Here is a 17,530-nt window from a genome sequence, read left to right as displayed (position 1 = left end):
CCGCCGGCGCCGGTCCTTCTCTCCACCCCCAGCGCCGAGGTCCCCTGGGAGCGGGGCGGACGGAAAGCAGGTGCCTTGCCGCCGACCGCTGCGTAATTAAGGGCTTAATCCGCCTCCCTCCATCTCCCACCCCTACCCCGACGGCCACTAGCAGGGCAGGAAACCGAGTTGCCGAGCGAGCGCGTGCGTTGGAGTCCCCGCCCCGCACCCCTCGCCCAACGTCCTGTTCTGGATGCGACGAGAGTTTCCCTCCTTTCTCAAAGCACCCAAGATGAGGAGGCAGGCTGTCAGAATCTGTCCTTCTGAGCTACTTTAGAACACCAGTTTTCTCCCCTCCTTTCCTGACCCTCAGGGAAACTGAGGCAAAGTGCAACCAGGAGCTCTTTTAGCAAAGACGTTGTTGCCTTCGCTCCCTTCCAAGTCCAGATACTTAAGTGACCAGGGAGCAGCAGGTCGGGGTGGTTTGTGCCGGGAGCTGGGAGTGGGAAGAGAACTCCGCATCAGGTCCAAGCCTTGGCTCCTAATAGGGCAGTCGTACACATCTAGACCCAGGTTCTACTTCAGCCTTCCCAACCCCAGAGCTCTTTCAGGCTCAGCAGAATACGGAGAGAACTGGAAGGAGATCCAGAGAGACCCAAACCACTAGTGTTTAGGTCTTACTTCGCATTTCCTTGGTCCTACATGTTTTATTAAATTCATTTACATTTTTTAGTACACTGAAGGAGTCTAGGACAAAGAGCAATGCTATTTCTATAAAGGCAAGTTCTTTTAGAGACTGGATGGATACAAAATCTGTGTAAATCGGTCCAATCCTGATAGTGGCCATTCTTGGAGTGGAGGTGCATGAACCCCTCCCCTAGCTCCATCCTACTTCAACTTTTCTGGGTTCTTTCTACCTGAGTCTCTTCCAGTCCCCGACTCCCACATACATGTACACTTTAGACTGGCGGTGTCTAGTGGGTGTGTGGGGGAAGGAGGATCCGGACATTTCCACCAAGGGTGGGGCTCTGCTAAGTGGTAGCATAGTTTTTGTTGTCAGGCTCTGAGGTGAAACAGTCTTTGTAGGGGTGGCTGTTTCCGACCCTACCCCAGAGGCAGCGGGGGAATAGGTCCTGGACAGAGCAGTGTGAGCTATGCAGTCATAAATCCCAGAGTAGTCAAAGAGCAGAGAATTTGAGACAGAGTGCAGAGTGAGCCTTAGATGTTATTAAGGGGTGAGGGTCTCGTCCCAAGATTTCTCCCCCAGTCCACACACTTCGGTTGGTGCCTCCTGCCTCCTCACCTCAGCTGTGGACCACATTTGGCAAAGCGGGAAGCCCAAAGCAGTTAGGGGGCCACACTGGGTGGCCCCGCAGGAGTCAGCATCCCGGGAACTGTTCTTTCAGCACCTCACCCATCGGCCAGGGCTAAACTAGGATCCTGGTGTCCCACAGGTTTACATCTGAGCAGCCCCTGAGGCTGACAGGTTGGGGTGGAAGGGAAAAGGAGCTAGGGACGTGCTCTTTCCAATATATATTAATATTAATATCTTAAGAGGTAGAATATGAAGACGTAGGATTGTACCTCTGGCCTTCACTCCATAGTCTTGTTTAAGGGCCAGGTGGCATTCAGGTGGAAGAGATGGTAGGGGGTATACAGTGTTTCACCACTAGGATTATGCCCCTTCAGCAATGAGCAACCCAGGAGTGAGCTCCTCTCCTATATTTGCCAATTACAAGATGTCATCCTTCTAGCCCTCCATGTTGACCTCAGTTTCCTCACCTGTTAAGGAGAAATTGAACCTGCTCTGACACTTCAGATTCACGACTCCAGGATCCTTTACTTAGTCCCCTGCTGACCATGATCATGTGGGTTCCATCACATTAGATGCTCAACCAGGACAGAAATCTGGCCTCCTGGCACCAGGCCCTGCTTTGGAGTAGGGAAGGCTTGAAACGCTCCCCTCTATGCAGATCCTGCCCCATGCTAATCCCCCGATTTGCTCCTGGCCCAGCCAGCCTCTCAGCAAACACAGGGCCCCTCAGCGTCTAGGGGCTTGTCACCCTGTTATCGGATTTGTTTCCAGAGACAGCGAAGTTAATTGGCCCTTTATGTGGGGATCAGGATGTATTTGCTCAGGGTTCCCTGAGCAGAGGCAGCCAGCACAGTCCATGGGGAAGGCCGCTTTCTATCCCTGTCATCTGTGTTTGGAGGCTGCACAAATGGTGGAACTACTGTCCTCCCTTTTAGATCTCTCCCAGCCTGTTTCCTGTTCCTCTTCTATTTCTCACCTCCTTTTTGATATCTTCCTCTCCTTTTCCTTCTCATGTTTCACTATTCGTGCTTTCCGTGTCTTTCTCAGCATCTCTAGAAGATGCAATATGTATTTATACTCACAAGGAATGGATTCTTTTTTTTTTTTTTGGTACCGGGGATTGAACTCGGGTCCTTGCGCTTGCAAGGCAGGCCACCAAACTGCTGAGCTAAATCCCCAGCCTGAATGGATTATTTATGTATTGAAAGCATATAATAATAAAAAATTTTCTATACTGAAGGATATCAGATAATAGGATAGAAAATTTATTTTAAACCAACTCAGACCTACAGTCAAAAGAGGGTTGAGTACTCAAGACAAAGGACCCAAAGAATAAGTACCTACCAACCACAGCAGAAGGTCCTCTTTCCCATCCTCCACTCCCCACTCCCAACCACCAGTGTCTCTAGATTCCCCAGGCCTGGCAGTGGGTAGAACCCAGAGCAATAAGAAAGGGCTTTGTAGAAGCCCCACCTTCTGGCCCTTCTGCAGCCCCTGTCTTCTCTTCCCTCTTTACGCATGGGTCCCAGAGCATCCTGGAAACTGGCCTGGTACCCTTTCAAATCTGTCTTCCCTAGGTGCTGCTCCAAAAGGTAGTTTGGGAAAGGACTTGCCTTCTACTTATCCACTAACTGCATGTTCTCATGCCCAAATCACTACCCCTTTGGATTTTGCTGCTTGCTTAGAGGCGGGTAGATAACTTTCTGAATCTCTCTCCATTTTCTAACCAGTGCACTGGAAGTGCTTGTGTAGCAACTAAACACTGAGTAGAAGCACTGGAATCAGAGGGACTTTACCTAATGTTGGTGCAGTTGATTTATAATCTTCCACCTTAGGCTGAAGAAAGAGTCAGTTGAGTTCAGGGCCTCTCCCTTCTACCTCTTTTCCAGGGTTTTTACCAATAATATACACAGTCCAAACTCTAGAAAGGAGAAGAAAAAGAAAAGGAGTTTTTTAACAGGAGGGGACAGAAAGAAGAGTAGCAGGAAAGATGGGAAGCATTGAATTTACAGCGTTAGGGAATTTTTTTTTCTGATACGGTTGTGACATTGGATGGGAAGATGTGTGTGTGTGTGTGTGTGTGCGCGTGTGTGTGCGTGTGTGTCCACAGGTGTAGCCAAAGAAAATAATGTGGAGCCAGGGGTTGATGAGATAAATGAGGAGAAGTTTCTCTTTCCCAAGATGGTATTCTGCATAGGAGGGTTTGCAGAAAGAATAGAGAATATGAAAGGGAAGTGGTGTTTGGGGAATTTCATGCCTCCAAAGGAACTCTCTACCCCTCTACACTGAAGAGTGGGGTGGTTGAGGGAAAGACTAGATTCCCTGGGCTAACTCCCTTGGCCTTGTGCCAGCACAAGAACGGAGACTGTGACTGAGAATTTTCAGTGACCAAGCTGGGGGCCGTGCAGATAGGCTTCTTGGTGGTCCAAAGGCTGCATGCCAGCTGGTAGTGGATGAAGCTGCTGGCATGTGATTGCCCAGGAGGGCAGTCTGAGGACAGCCCCTCCCCTCAGTCACACAGTGATTACTATCTGTGCCTCCCCCAACACACGCGGGCACGCGCGCGCGCGCGCGCACACACACACACACACACACACACACACACAGCGCTTAGTCCATTTGCATCCCCCCCAGAGCCTCTACCTTTCCATCAGCCTCCCTGCCTGGACCCCTTCCCAGGGCCCTAATACACATTGAGTGTATTTGTCTGTGAGGTTTTGTGGGGAGCAGGAGGGAAGAACCTAATATCTGCCCTCCACCTCCATTAAACTATGCCTGTGAATGGCCCAGCAGGGCTGCTGGCTTCAGAGTACAGATGCCAGGGGGCAGTGACCCAGCAAGGAGGGGGACAGAGGGCCAAACAGGAGGGGGGATCAGAGTGAAAAGAGCAGGCACACAGCTGGAAGGCAGACAGCAGGAGCTGACTCCGGCAGGAGCCAGAGTTGTTGGCTCAACCCCTGTAGCTGCAGAGATAATAAGCCAGGGCCTCCTGCCCAAGAGTCCCCTCTCCGCACAGAGACACACTGTCACACACACCACCAAATCTGGAAATCTGGAGGGAACTGGCAGAAATGCCCACATCGCAGGGAAGGTGTGACAAAGGCTAAGAAGAGTGGGAACTTTCTTGGTTCCTCTTGATAAAACTAGGCACAGAATGAACTTTCCATAAATACTTATTTAGCAAATATACCAGATTAAATAATCTCACAGCTGCCCGCTCTGGGCCCATTAGCATGCTTCATCTCTCTCTGTCTCTTTCTATTAGGATTGCTCATAAGGCTGTTATAACAAAGTGCCTCAAACTGGGTACCTTAAAACCTCAGGAATTTTTCTCCTAGTTCTGGAGCCTCGAAGTCTGAAATCAAGGTGCCTGCTGGGCCTTGCTCTCTCTCTCTCTCTCTCTGAAGGCTCTAGGGAGGCTCCTTGCTTGCTTGCTTCTTACAGCTTCTGGTGGTTGCTAAAACCCCTTGGTGTTCCTCAGTTTACATATGCATTAATCCAGGCCCCCATACCTGCCCCAAGTACAGATGTAAGAAAGTCTAGGGAGAACCCAAAGTCTTGGGTCTGTGAGGCAAGTGCTCTACTGCTAAGCTGTACCCCAAGCCTCATTACTCCAATCCTCTCCCACTCCACACAACCTTCTTCCCCATGTGTGTCCCCTTCGTCTATTCTCATGAGGTCCACCAGGCATGGGGTTGGGATCTCCCACCTCAATCCACCCAATCTCCATCTTAACTCATTACACCTGCAAAAACCTTATTCCAAATAAGGTCGCTATGCTGGGGATTGAACCCAGAGCCCTCTTCATGCTAAGTATACCCTCTGCCACTGACACTGCAGCCCCAAGGTCACATCCTGAAGTTTAAGGTAGGCATGAATGGGGGGGGTCAGTCTTCAACTCAGTACACACTTTTTCTATCCTCTCTCTTTCCTTTCCCATTATTCCTGATCCTCTATTTGAAGCTCTCTTTTTCTAGTTTTAAAAATATTTTTATGATTAAAGTCATAACATGCTCATGCAAAAATACCCCAGCAACGTAAGAGTAAACTATGAAAAGTCAAACTTTGTGCCCTGTCATTTAGTTCTTCATCCTGCAGACCCACGTGCTTGATCCACTGATGATTTCTTGTGTATAATTCTAGATTTTTAAAAATACCCTTCTGAAAACACAAATGTGATCCTTCTATTTATACTGTTCTACAACCTGCCATTTAGTTACTTTTTTTAAAAGTCGAAGCTTTAAATTTTTTTTTCTTTTTACAGTCCAGGGATCAAACCTAAGGCCTTGCACATGCTAGGCAAACATTGTGTCCCTTAGCTGCATTCCCAGGGCTCCTACTTGCCTTTAAAATTTTATTAATATTTCTAGGGAATCCCTTCATATCTCCATCTTTGTTACTTAGTGTTTATTACTGCTTAATATTACTTAATACTGCTTAATATTCAATTGCATAGAATTATAATACATTTGTAATCTGTTCCCTATTTATGGACATTGTTATTTCTGAAGTTTTGTTTTATAAGCAATGCTATAAATAAACATCTTACACACATTTGCATATGTGTATATCTGTTCAATACTTTCTATTTTTCTTATTTATTTATTTTTTCAGACAGGGTCTCACTATGTAATTCAGAACAGCCTTGAACTGACTACATATGCCAGACTGGCCTCAAAATTGCAGTGCTTCTGCCTCAGCCTCTTGAGTCCTGGGATTACAGGTGTGCACCCACCATGCCTGGCTTACAATGCAGTCTTTTGTCTTTGGTTTTGGGGGAGTTGTTTTGGGGTTTTGTTGTTGTTGTTTGTTTTGCTTTGGGTTTTTTTATCCTCCTGCCTCAGGCTCCCAGAGCATTGTTTTGTTTTGCTTCTTGGTTTTTTTGAGATAAGGTCTTGTTATGTTGCCCAGGCTGGTCTTGAACTCCTTTGGCTCAAGGAGCCCTCTCACCTCAACCTTCTAAGTGACTGAGACTACAGGCCTCCCAGAGGGGCTGGCATCATAGGTGTACACTTTCATGTGACTTCAGACACAGTTCTTGGTGTGCAGGTTACCAGTAGTGGAAAAGGCAGACAAGGTATCAAACCTGAGCACTTTGCAGGCATAATCTCCTGTAATGCTCATAGGAACACTGCAGCATATCCATTCTTTATCAGGTGAGAAAACAGCACCTTAGGAGGCATAATAATTTACATAAATTATGTAAACTGCTCCAAAGCTTTATAGCAGAAACATATGCATTTACAATTTTCATAGCTATCGCCAAATTGCCCTTCAGAATGTTGCCACAATTGACAAATCTGCAGCAGTGTATGAGAGCTCGTGTTTGTTGACCATGACTGAATATTACAAAAATGTTTTATATTTTTAATCTGTGTCAGGTTGACATCCAGTTTTTCCAACACCATTTATTGAAGAGGCTATCTTTCCTCCACTGAGGATGCTCAGCTTCTTTATCAAAGATGAGGTAGCTGAGTACATCTGGGTTTGTTTTTGTGTCTTCCAGTCTGTTCCACTGACCCTCAGGCCTGTTTCTTTGCCAGTACCATGCTGTTTTTATCACAACACCATGCACTAAATTAAAATCCAAATGGATTAAAGATCTAAATATTAAAACAGAAACATTAAACTTGCTGGAAGGTAAGTTAGGCAGAACTCTGGAAGACATTGGCATAGGAAAAGACTTTATGAACAAATCCTCAGTAGCAGGGGAACTAGCAGATAGAATCAACAACTGGGATCTCATCTTACTAAAAAGCTTCTGTACTTCAAAAGAAACCATCAGCAGAACTAAGAGACAATCTACAATGTGGGAAAAAATTTTTACCAGCTGTTCCTCAGACAAAGGACTATTATCAAGAATATATAAAGAACTCAAAACAATCAGCCCCCCCAAATATAAAGACCCGATTCAAAAATGGGCATCCGAAATGAACAGACATTTCTCAGACAAAGAAGTCAAAGCAGCAAGTAAATATATGAAAAAATGTTCCACATCACTGATCATTCGAGAGTTGCAGATGAAAACAACACTGAGATTCCACCTCACCCCACAAAGAATGGCTGCTATCAAGAAATCACATAATAACAAATGTTGGCGGGGTTGTGGGGAGAAAGGAACCCTTCTCCTTTGTTGGTGGCAGTGCAGACTGGTGCAACCACTATGGAAATCAATACGAAGATACCTCAAAGAGCTTGGACTGGAGGTTCCATTTGACCCAGCCATCCCTCTGCTGGGTATCTTTCCAAAAGAACTAAAAGAATCATATCACAGAGAAGTATGCACACCCATGTTTATAGCGGCACAGTTTGTAATAGCTAAAAGAATATTACTCAGCCACAAAGAACGAGAAAATAGATTCATTCATAGGAAAATGGATACATATTGAAGATATACTCCTAAGTGAAATAAATAAGGCACACATGTGTAAATATCGAATAGTTTCTCTGGTGTGAATAATCTGCAATAATACAGAAGATCCTAATAAGATTACTGACATGTAGAAATGGGAAGAAAGGAGCTAAAGGTGTAGGGAAGGTGGGATGTGTAGGGGAAGGGTAATAAGGGAAAAGAAAAAAATGTGAGATAATGAAAAGATGGAAATAAAGTGTTTGTAGATGGGGAGGGGAGGAGGGGGTGAAGGGAGGGCAGGGACAAGGGGAAAAACTGAGAATCAAGACTTGTCATGTGGAGGTACAAATTCCCAACAATGAATGCAACTGTACTGTATCCCTAAAATGTACCAATAAACTCAATTAAAGCTGAAAAAAAAGAAAAAAAGTTTTATACATTATAATTCAACAATAAACATGAATTTAATGTTCTCAATACTTATGTATTTGGAACTTGAGCATGTTTTATATGCTTTTTGGCTGCCTACATAATTTTCTATGATTTGCCCTCTCATGGCATTGGGGAAATTTTATTATTTTTCTCTCATATGTATGTTACAATTTTCCCCCAGTACCCCACTAAACTTTTAACTTTGAAATATTTTTGCCAAGTTAAGAAAAAGTCAAATGTATCAATGTGTTGTTATATCTTTTGGCTTTATGTTGCACTTAGAAGGACTGAGCCCTTGGGTACTCCAACATTTAGAAGTTAGGGAATTAAGGAGGAAGAATAAAGAAGACTAAGAAGGGGCCAGAGAAAGAAGAGGAACCTGAAAATGGAAAGTAAGAGAAGAAATAAAATGAAAGAGAAGGAAGAGCAATGGAAATGGAGCAGAAAGAATCAGCATCACAGACTGGATGTTTGTGCCCCTCAAATTTATATGTCGAAGGGTGAAGCTTCAAGGGGATGTGTATTTGAGGCCACTGGATGGTGATCAGTTCGTGATGATGGGGCCCACGTGAATGGGACTGGTGCCCTCTTCAAATAGGTCCCAGAAGCCGAGCATGGAGGCACATGCCTATCATCTCATCCCTCCAGGAGGCTGAGCCGGAGTGTTTGGGCTCAGCCTGGGTAACTTATCTGTGTAGCAACTGTCTCAAAATGAAAACAGGCTGGGGATCTAGTTCAGTACAAAGGCCCTGGGTTCAATCCTCAGTACCAATGCATCAGTGAATAAAAATACCACGTGAAAGCACAGGCAGAAGATATCCCTTCATAGGGCCGGGGATTTAGCTCCGCCTGCCTTGCAAACGCAGCGACCTGAGTTTGATGCCCGGTACCAAAAAAAGAATAAATAGAACCCATAAAAAATACGAACATTTGGGTAAGAAAGGAGGTATAAGAAGAATGGAATATGGCAACAGTGTCTGGAATCAAGAGACCTATGGCATCTGAGGAGCTTATGCCACTGGCATAATCATCAAGAAAATAGGCCACCAAGTATTGGTTCTTCAGGAGAGACAACATATAAAAAGACTATGTCATCAGCTTTGAAAGGTGCCATCCAATTAGGCATTACTCACACTGTGGGGAGTCTAAGTACCAAATCAGAGCAAGATGTCCTCATACAAGACTTCTACGTGGCAGAGAGTATCTTCTTTCCCAGTGAAGGGAGCAACCCGACACCTGTTCATCCCTACAATGACTTCCGGTTCAAGACCTATGCCTCTGTTGCCCTCTGCTACTTTAAGGAGCTTTTGGCATCCAACCTGATGATTACTTGTACTTTTCTTCTGTGATTGAACTCTGCAACTCTGGAGCTAGTGGTTTCCTCTTCTATGTGTCCAGCAATGACGAGTTCATCATTGAGATGATGCAGCATAAAGAAGCAGTTTCTGCAGAAGCTGCTTCCTAGCTACTACATGAACCTCAACCGGAACCCTCCCACTTTGCTGTCTAAATTCTGTGACCTGTACTCTGTGCAGGCAGGGGGAAAGAACATTCGGATTGTGATGATGAATGGTCTCTTGCCACAGTCAGTCAAGAAGCATATCAAATATGACCTCTAGGGCTTCACCTATGAATGGTGTGCTTCTCAGAAAGAGTGAGAGAAGCCTCTGCCAACATTTAAAGACCTGGACTTCCTACAAGACTTGCCTAATGGTCTCAACTTGGATGTTGACATGTACAACACTCTGTGTAAGACCCTGCAGCATGACTGGTGCTTCAGAACTTTAAGATAATGAACTACAGTCTCTGGATGTTGATCCACAACATAGATCATGCGCGAAAGCCCTTAAACAATGAAACATAGTACACAGTTGACACATGTAGACCAACCTCCCAAAAGGCTCTGTCTTCCACAGCCATGGAATCCATCCAGGGTGAGGCTTGATGGAGTGGCACCATGGAGACTGATGACTACATGGGTGGCATCCCTGCCCACAGTAATAAAGGGGAAAGGCTCCTGCTTTATATTGCATCATGGATATTTTGCAGTCTTACAGGTTTGTTAAGCAGTTGGAGCACTCTTGGAAAGCACTGGTATCTGATAGTGACATTGTGCCAGCGCACCATCCAGCTTCTATGCTGAACGATTCCAGCACTCCACTTGCAACAGTGTTCAAGAAGACCCCCCTACAGCCCTCTTCTTCCAAAGAGTTTCGGCCTGGTTCATCTTTTCCTCAGCGAGCAGGCCCCAGTGGCAATGCCTGTATTACTTACAAGCTGATAGTCTCTGGGGAGCACAGAGCATAAGTGACAACAGGCAGAGGCAGAGCCAGACATCCATTTTGGTCATCTTGATGTTTGGCCTCAGACTCCACCTGTGGAGGAAGTCGATGAAGTCTGTTTCTGGCCCTGGTTTCTCATGTGTACTTGGAGAGACTTTGCAAGTACTAAATATGAATTCAGCCTTGGAAAAGCTTGAAATTACAGAGGAGGAATTCCCCACTGAGCAACAAACCTCAGAAGACCAGAAACAAGACCCCACTATCTCTGTGACATCAAGATGCCATGCCTTGCCTAGGAATGCTCAGTTTTCATCGTGGCCATCAAAAACAAACAAAAAGGAAATTTAATATGGAGCTAGGGGAGCTCTCCATCTCCTTCATGAGGAGGAAGTGGCTCTTCCCCATCCTCTGAGTGGGCATTAGTTCCTTGGATGGTTGAGGACAGCAGCAGGTGTTCCATTCCAGAATCTGCGGGTGCAGAGTTGTGATGGGCCAGCCTTGGTTTCCACAGTCGAGTTTCTTCAAACTCCCATTGTTTGTGCTGGAAGTGGGCTTGCTGGACTTTGTGGTTCTCCCATTGAGCACCTTTCATCAGGAGCTGGACTCTTATTTCCTCAGGACAGACTGCTAGTACAAGATCCCCTGCCTTCTTCCCTCTGGTCCCTGGAGGAAGACCCCAGAGTTGTAAAGGGTCTGGGAGGAATAAAGGTATTTAACCATCTCTATCCTCCTTCTTTTTTCTTTAAAAAGGATAGAAACAAAGAGCACACAGCACAATTCCAAGCCAGTTTTAGATCAGAACTCCAAAAGTCAGAGATACCTGTCCATGGGGTCCCCACATGAGCCCCAGTGTTTGAGACATAGAATTGTGATTGTTCTGTCAGCAGCGGCTCCTTTTCAGCTCCTCATAAGATAATGGCATTTTTAAGGCCAAAAGGATGAAAAGAATAGGACACGGGGCCATGTTTGCCCCTTTTTTGAAAAACAATGGGCTGCCTTGGACTAGGAGGTAAGAGCTCTTCCGAGATAGGACCCCACTCACTCCCAGGCCATAACCGTTACTAATACTTTTCAGTTTGAAATCTACTCTAGCCATTTTTCTACATAAGAAGATTTATCAGATGAATTTTAGGCCATTCTTCCAAGGAGATTTCTTCTTTGTTCTTCCTGTCATTTTGAGCAGTGTTCTGCTATTTGTGAAGCTGAGGTGGATAGAGATGCCCGTGTCTGTTGAACAGGCATCCATGTCAGTGAGGTGAGAGAAGGTTCTCTTCAGCTCATGGGAACCAGCAGACCCTTGCCTCGATGACTTCATGGCTGTGCCTGTGCCCTGTTCCCACTCTTCATGCAGGGGGTTTTAGACGGGGCCTATAAGCCCCCTCCTCCCCATCTCTGAGTTATGGTTGTCCACCCAATCATTCTGCTCTTGTCAGGGGAAGAAGTTACCCTGGTGTCTGAGGCAGGTTGTCAAAGTCCCACGGTCTCTTTTCCATCCCACCCTACCTTCTGGTAGTAGGTTAACCTGTAGTAGGTTAATCTGTACCCAGAGTAGCCATCTATGTTAGACACCTCCAGCCAGTTTCTGGCTCCCTGTCTTTGCTACCGTGTTCTTTTTTTAGGAGAAGAAAAGAAATAATTCTTGCTATTTTTTCATAATTCACTATTTATGATATATTTAAGGATTTTATTCAGGATATAGTTCTGTAAGGGGTGGGAGAGAATATTTAAGGGAGGACCTTAGGGGAAGTAATGGGAATTTAAAGAGTTTTATTGTGTTACTATTTGCTTCTATTTTGTTTTTGTTTTTGTTTGTTTGTTTGCTTTGTTTTGCTACCGGGGATCAAACTCAGGACCTTGTGCATGCCAAGGCATGGTGCTGCTGAGCTACACCCCTGGATTTGCCTCTTCTTTGTATTGTTCAGAAATGGCAAATGCAGGGGCTGGGGTTTTAGCTCAGTGGCACCTTGCCTATCTTGCAAGCACAAGGTCCTGAGTTCAATCCCTGGTACCGCCAAAAAAAAAAAAAAAAAAAGGCAAATGCAATTTAAAAGTAATAAATATCCAGTTTTAATGTATTAAACTTAAAAAAAAGAATAAATAGAAGAAAAGGAATTATAGTTTTAGTGAACTGGGAAGGAGAATTATGGAGAGATAATTGAAAAAGAAGTGAAATCAAAAAAGTTTTAATAAAATGAGAGAAATAACCTCATGTTTATAGGCTCACTAAAAACTATGTCATTGAAAAGATAAATTTATGATACAAAGAAAGAAAGGAGGAGTTGCTAGAGCAATGTTCCTAAGTAAGAAAAATACCCGGGTCTAGGTAAATGAGTTCAGTTAGCCAGGACATAGATAGGTCATTCACAGAAATAGGACAAAGGGTAGAGTAGATGGATATGGATACAAGGAGGGGGTGGTAAGATGTGGGGGGAGCCCATGAGCTGACTATTCTCTGTGAAACAGGAAACAAAGTTGGTAGCTCTGAGTGACGATAAGGAACAAGCTATTGGCAGTTTGAGCAGAGAGAAGAGTACCTACCGTATTCAGTTAGGAAAGCAGGGGAGTTAACAACTATAGACATGCAGTATAATTTCTAGGCATCATTAGAACCTTACTTGATGGTCCTGTCTTTTCCTCTAGGTGCTTTTCAGCTTTTTGAGTGCTGTGCAGAGAAAGTGGATTGCTGAATTTGCCCAAGATGGTCTGCCGATCAACCTCACATAGTGTGAGTCAGATAGGGAAGTTAGAATGTCTGTAAGAAACCCATTCTAGTGATTGACCATGCCAACTTAAGCTGAGTAGGGAGGGAGGTGGAACTGTGAGTCAACAATTTGATGGAACAACAGTGCAAAGGTTTGGAGGCCTATGGAAAATAATTGAGACTAGTAGACTATCCTGCTTTGGTCTAAGTTTCGTTGGAATGGAATACCAGAAGAGAACAGGGAAAATAGGAGGTGGCGATTGGACATGAGAATGCTTGAAATTGGAGATCATGGGGAAATTCAGTTATTGGTTAGGACAAAAGCTATTAGGGTATGACCATAGGAACTCATGGTCAAGGTAGAGGAGGCAACAAGATTGTGGGAGGACAGGAGGTCAGCAGGGCTTTCAGATGAGTTGTAGTGACTTAGACCATTAAGTGTTAAACAGAAGAAGAGTTGATGAGAGTAAAAATGATCTGGAGCTAAAATCTGAAAGAAATGAGGTGTAATGACCCCAGGATCTGCCACTGGGTGGTACTAAGATGACAGGTATTTGGGTCTTCTGACAGTAAACTCAAAGATGGGGAGATTTTCAGGGAGGAGGGAGAGAGAATGGTTTACATTTAACTTTGACAAGCAGAAGTGTGCCTTTCCCACCTCTATGCCCAGTAATACAGGATTGTGGAAGATTAAAAAAGATTGCAGGCTTTAACATCCCTTAATAATTTTAAGGTTTTCATCATTTATAGCCAGGATGCTTTTTGTTTTGGTTGCTCCTCTGTGTGTGTGTGTGTGTGTGTGTGTGTGTGTGTGTGTGTGTACATGCACCTGTGTGTGTATTAGTGGGGATCAAACCCAGGGCCTTTGTACTGAGCGACAACCCCAGCCCTTTTTTATTTTTTACTTTGAGACAGAGTGTTGCTGAGTCACTAAATTGCCCAGGCTGGCTGGTTTACAGGTGTGTATCACGCAGTTTATTCCAATGTTTGTTATTGGTTTCGCACAATTGTAAGTAGAATTTCTTCCTCCTGGGCTCTCTCTAATTTCTCGACATCCCTCTTAAACTCTAGTGAGTTTCTGAAAGGCATTCTGTCACCTCCGTGCCTCTTCCACACATCTTCATCATCACCACCTCAGTTGAGGTTCTCACTATCATTTACCCTGACTACTGCAAAGTCCCCTAATTCCCGGCCTTCAGGCTCACACTGAGGATCCTTCCTACACACTCATACAACAAAGTTGATATGCACTTGTCCAACCCTCACTTAGTAACCTTCTACTAAGTTTCAGACACTAAGCTGCATGCTGTCTCCAATTTTTCAGATCTGATCATGTCACTCACCTACTTGAAAATCATAATGTGGCATAAAGTGTCATCATGGTCTGGATGCTGTCTGCCATCTCAGAATCTTTTCCACTACCCCTTACCCTTATTTCATCCCTTCTGGCCATCTATATCCCAACACCAAAGTACAGTGCAGCAGAAAACTACGTGAGATTCCCAGGCAGACCACTCAGACACATGAAGGAGCAAATCAGCTTTTAATAATGCCGGTGGCGCAGCAAGTGACTCCTGTCAGTCTCGAGAGTCCTGAGTAGAGGTTTGCACTTCCTTATGTACCTCTTTTTACATCTATGAAGCTTGCCAGGCATGGTGGTGCGTACGTGTAATCCCAGCTCTCAGAAGGCTGAGGCAGGAGGGATCACTGTGAGTTTGAGACCAGCCTGGGCTACATAGTGAGTTCCAAGGCAGTCTGAACTACATAGTGAGACCCTGTCTCAAAAAACTAAGTAAGTAAATAAAAAAATCTATGAAGCTTAATTCCATTGGCATTTCCCTAGGAATATTGCAAGTGGGATTTACACTAAGCATTTACACAAAGCAGAGTATCAGAGGAGGAAAAGACAGAGTTCTGGGAGGATTTCCTGAGTCCCTCATGCTCCCTTGGTGAAAGAAGCTTTCATGGTTACTCAGGTGCATTTCACAAAGAGCACAGTTACCTAGTTAACTCACTGTTGTTCAATAACACAGTTAACCCATAGTTGCCCAATTCCATATGTAGAGGTGGCCTCCTCCCTCATTGTACCTTTTTTCCTTGACAGTATGTTTCTCTGCCTTGGTTTGTGCTGTTTCCTCTTCCTGAGTGCCCTCTTCCTGTCCTTCTCCACCTGAATCCCTTTCATTCTGCCAATCCAGTTTCATTCACCTGAGTAGCAAAGTCTTCCTCAATCTCCCAGAATAGGGTCTTCTCAGACAATTTGGTTTATTTCCCTTCTTTATAACTTAGTAGATGTTGTTTTAATTATTTGCTTACCTGTATATCCTTACTGCAAGCTTTAGGTTTCCCTAAAAAGCAAGGGAACTTATTCATCTTTGTATGTCTGGTGCCCACCATAGTATGTAGCACATTGTAATTACTCACTTATTGTTAGTTTAGTGAAGATGTGAATTACGATATATACAATGCATTGTGAACTTACTGTTGCTATGGACTTACTGTTGCTATGTATGCTGTTCTCAGGACTTTGCCAGTATTTATTCATCGAATTCTCCTAATAACTTTAAAATTAGATACAACTATTATAGACATTTTATAGATAGGGAGACTTGGACAGAGTGGTTAAATAACGTAACCAAAGTGATTTGGCTAGCAAATGGAGAATCCAGGATTTAAACCCAGGCTGCTCTACACCTGTGTGCTTAGCCTATAAAGTGTACTGCATCTCTGTGAAGGACCTGCCTCTGAGAATAGCAGAATGAAGTCTCCTTGCCCTTCCTCCAACTCTGACATATATACATTTTACTCTTGGCTATAATTTGGTAACAGAATGGCATCTATAATCACATTGCTGAGTGAAATGCGCTAAGACCTCTGGATCTTTTTCTTCTGATCTAATTTTAGTTTGGAAATCCTCTAGCTCCTTTGACCTATCTGTATTAAATTTGCTGCTCTTTTTATTTGCTCATATCTTTAATTCCTAGCACTTTTCCAGTCTCTGGAAAGTCCAAAATGGACTCTCCTTCTCTGTCTCAATTTATCTCCCTTCTCTCTCTCTCCCCTTTCTCTTCCCCTCCCCTTATCCCCCTCTGTAGGTGGGGATGAAATTCACAAAGGAAAAGACCAATTAAGATCTCCAAATCCCCTTCATCCTACAGAGGTTGTTCCACTTTTCAATTAAACAGGAATATCCTCTTGCCTCTAGTGATTTTCACTCAGAGAGAAATGCTTTTGTGTTAATAAATATGTGAAAGGGTTTTTCCCACTTTCCATCACTGTGTTTCTTTGGTGTGTGTGTGTGTGCATACACGTGTGTTCACAGATTTGTGTGAATGCACGTGTGTTTGTAGCTTAATCTCCCTGAGTACTGGATCCATCTCCAGTATCTGTAGGGATCCCTCTGCCCTGGATCCCTCCTCCACTGCCCACATTGACCTTTGGTTCTGTATCAAGCTTAGTTCCTTGGGGGTAAAGAGGACTCCAAGATCTCTTTGGGCTTCCACAGAGAAGCTGTGTGGCCCGGGGAAAGCACAGTCTCACTGTGGCCTCATTCCTCATCTACACAGCAAGTAGAGATGGAACTAATTCTGAGGAGACCCAGAGAAGTTGCTATTCTCACAAGTCCCAGGAATGTATTTCCTTCCCTTTGTGCCTCCTTCTCCTCATCCCATGGCTTGTTTTTCATGTCTCTTCCCTTCCACTTTCCAAGTCCACCCTGCTGTTTATTCTTTAGGCTTTACCTCCTAGGTTCTGATTGCATAGCTCATAAATATTCAGTGTCTCCTAGGAGCAAGGTCTGAATGATACTTCACCACCCAGTGTAGTTTGTCCTCCAGTCAGATATGGGGTTAGACTTTTTCAGTCACTTGCCTCTCTCCTCTACCCTGTTCTTACCCCCCTTGGAGGGTTACTTTCCTCTCCATGGTCTTAATCAAAAAGGGCTTGAACTTACAGATTCCAACTTTGATAGTCTCCAAGGTCCATATCTCTATTCCATAATGAGAAGGTTTACATATTTTAGGGCAATAACCTTATCATTAGAAGAGGAAAGTAAATCTTGGAAAGGATCTGGAGTTGTGATCTGGATAGAAAAGTTATAAGCACTGTGCCTGGCACATAGAAAACACAGTTATGTTGAGTGATTTTAGGTAGCATATTAAAATAGAAAGACAAATGGAAATATAAGCAACTGTTGAACTTGATGAGTAGGAATACGAACAACTTTCCATCTTTCTCCCATTTTGAATATTTTCTTATACCAATAATTATAAAATATGAAATTATTATTTATAAAGCACTAAGTATAGGAAGGAGGGCAGATGGATTTTTGTTTTAAGGTTCTCCTTAGGACACATAGCTCCTGCCTCAATAGACACCAAACTGCAACCAGAATCTCCTTTCTCGCACAGGTTTGGCACAAGGGTCAGCAAGGCTACACCAGCCTTTGAAATAGGGAGGAGGGAATAGAG

The 17,530-nt window shown here is 44.2% G+C and overlaps 1 pseudogene; it reads left to right on the top strand.

Annotated features, from left to right (window-relative positions):
• Positions 1-9,042: 9,042 nt before the first annotated feature.
• Positions 9,043-10,708, top strand: LOC104865286 (annotated as a pseudogene).
• Positions 10,709-17,530: the final 6,822 nt, after the last annotated feature.

The sequence above is a fragment of the Fukomys damarensis genome, unplaced genomic scaffold (assembly GCF_012274545.1).
Source record: "Fukomys damarensis isolate Sample0158 unplaced genomic scaffold, DMR_v1.0_HiC HiC_scaffold_16, whole genome shotgun sequence".
NCBI lineage: Eukaryota > Metazoa > Chordata > Mammalia > Rodentia > Bathyergidae > Fukomys > Fukomys damarensis.
Note: the sequence above shows the minus strand (reverse complement) of the source record. Positions and strands in the feature narration are given on the sequence as shown.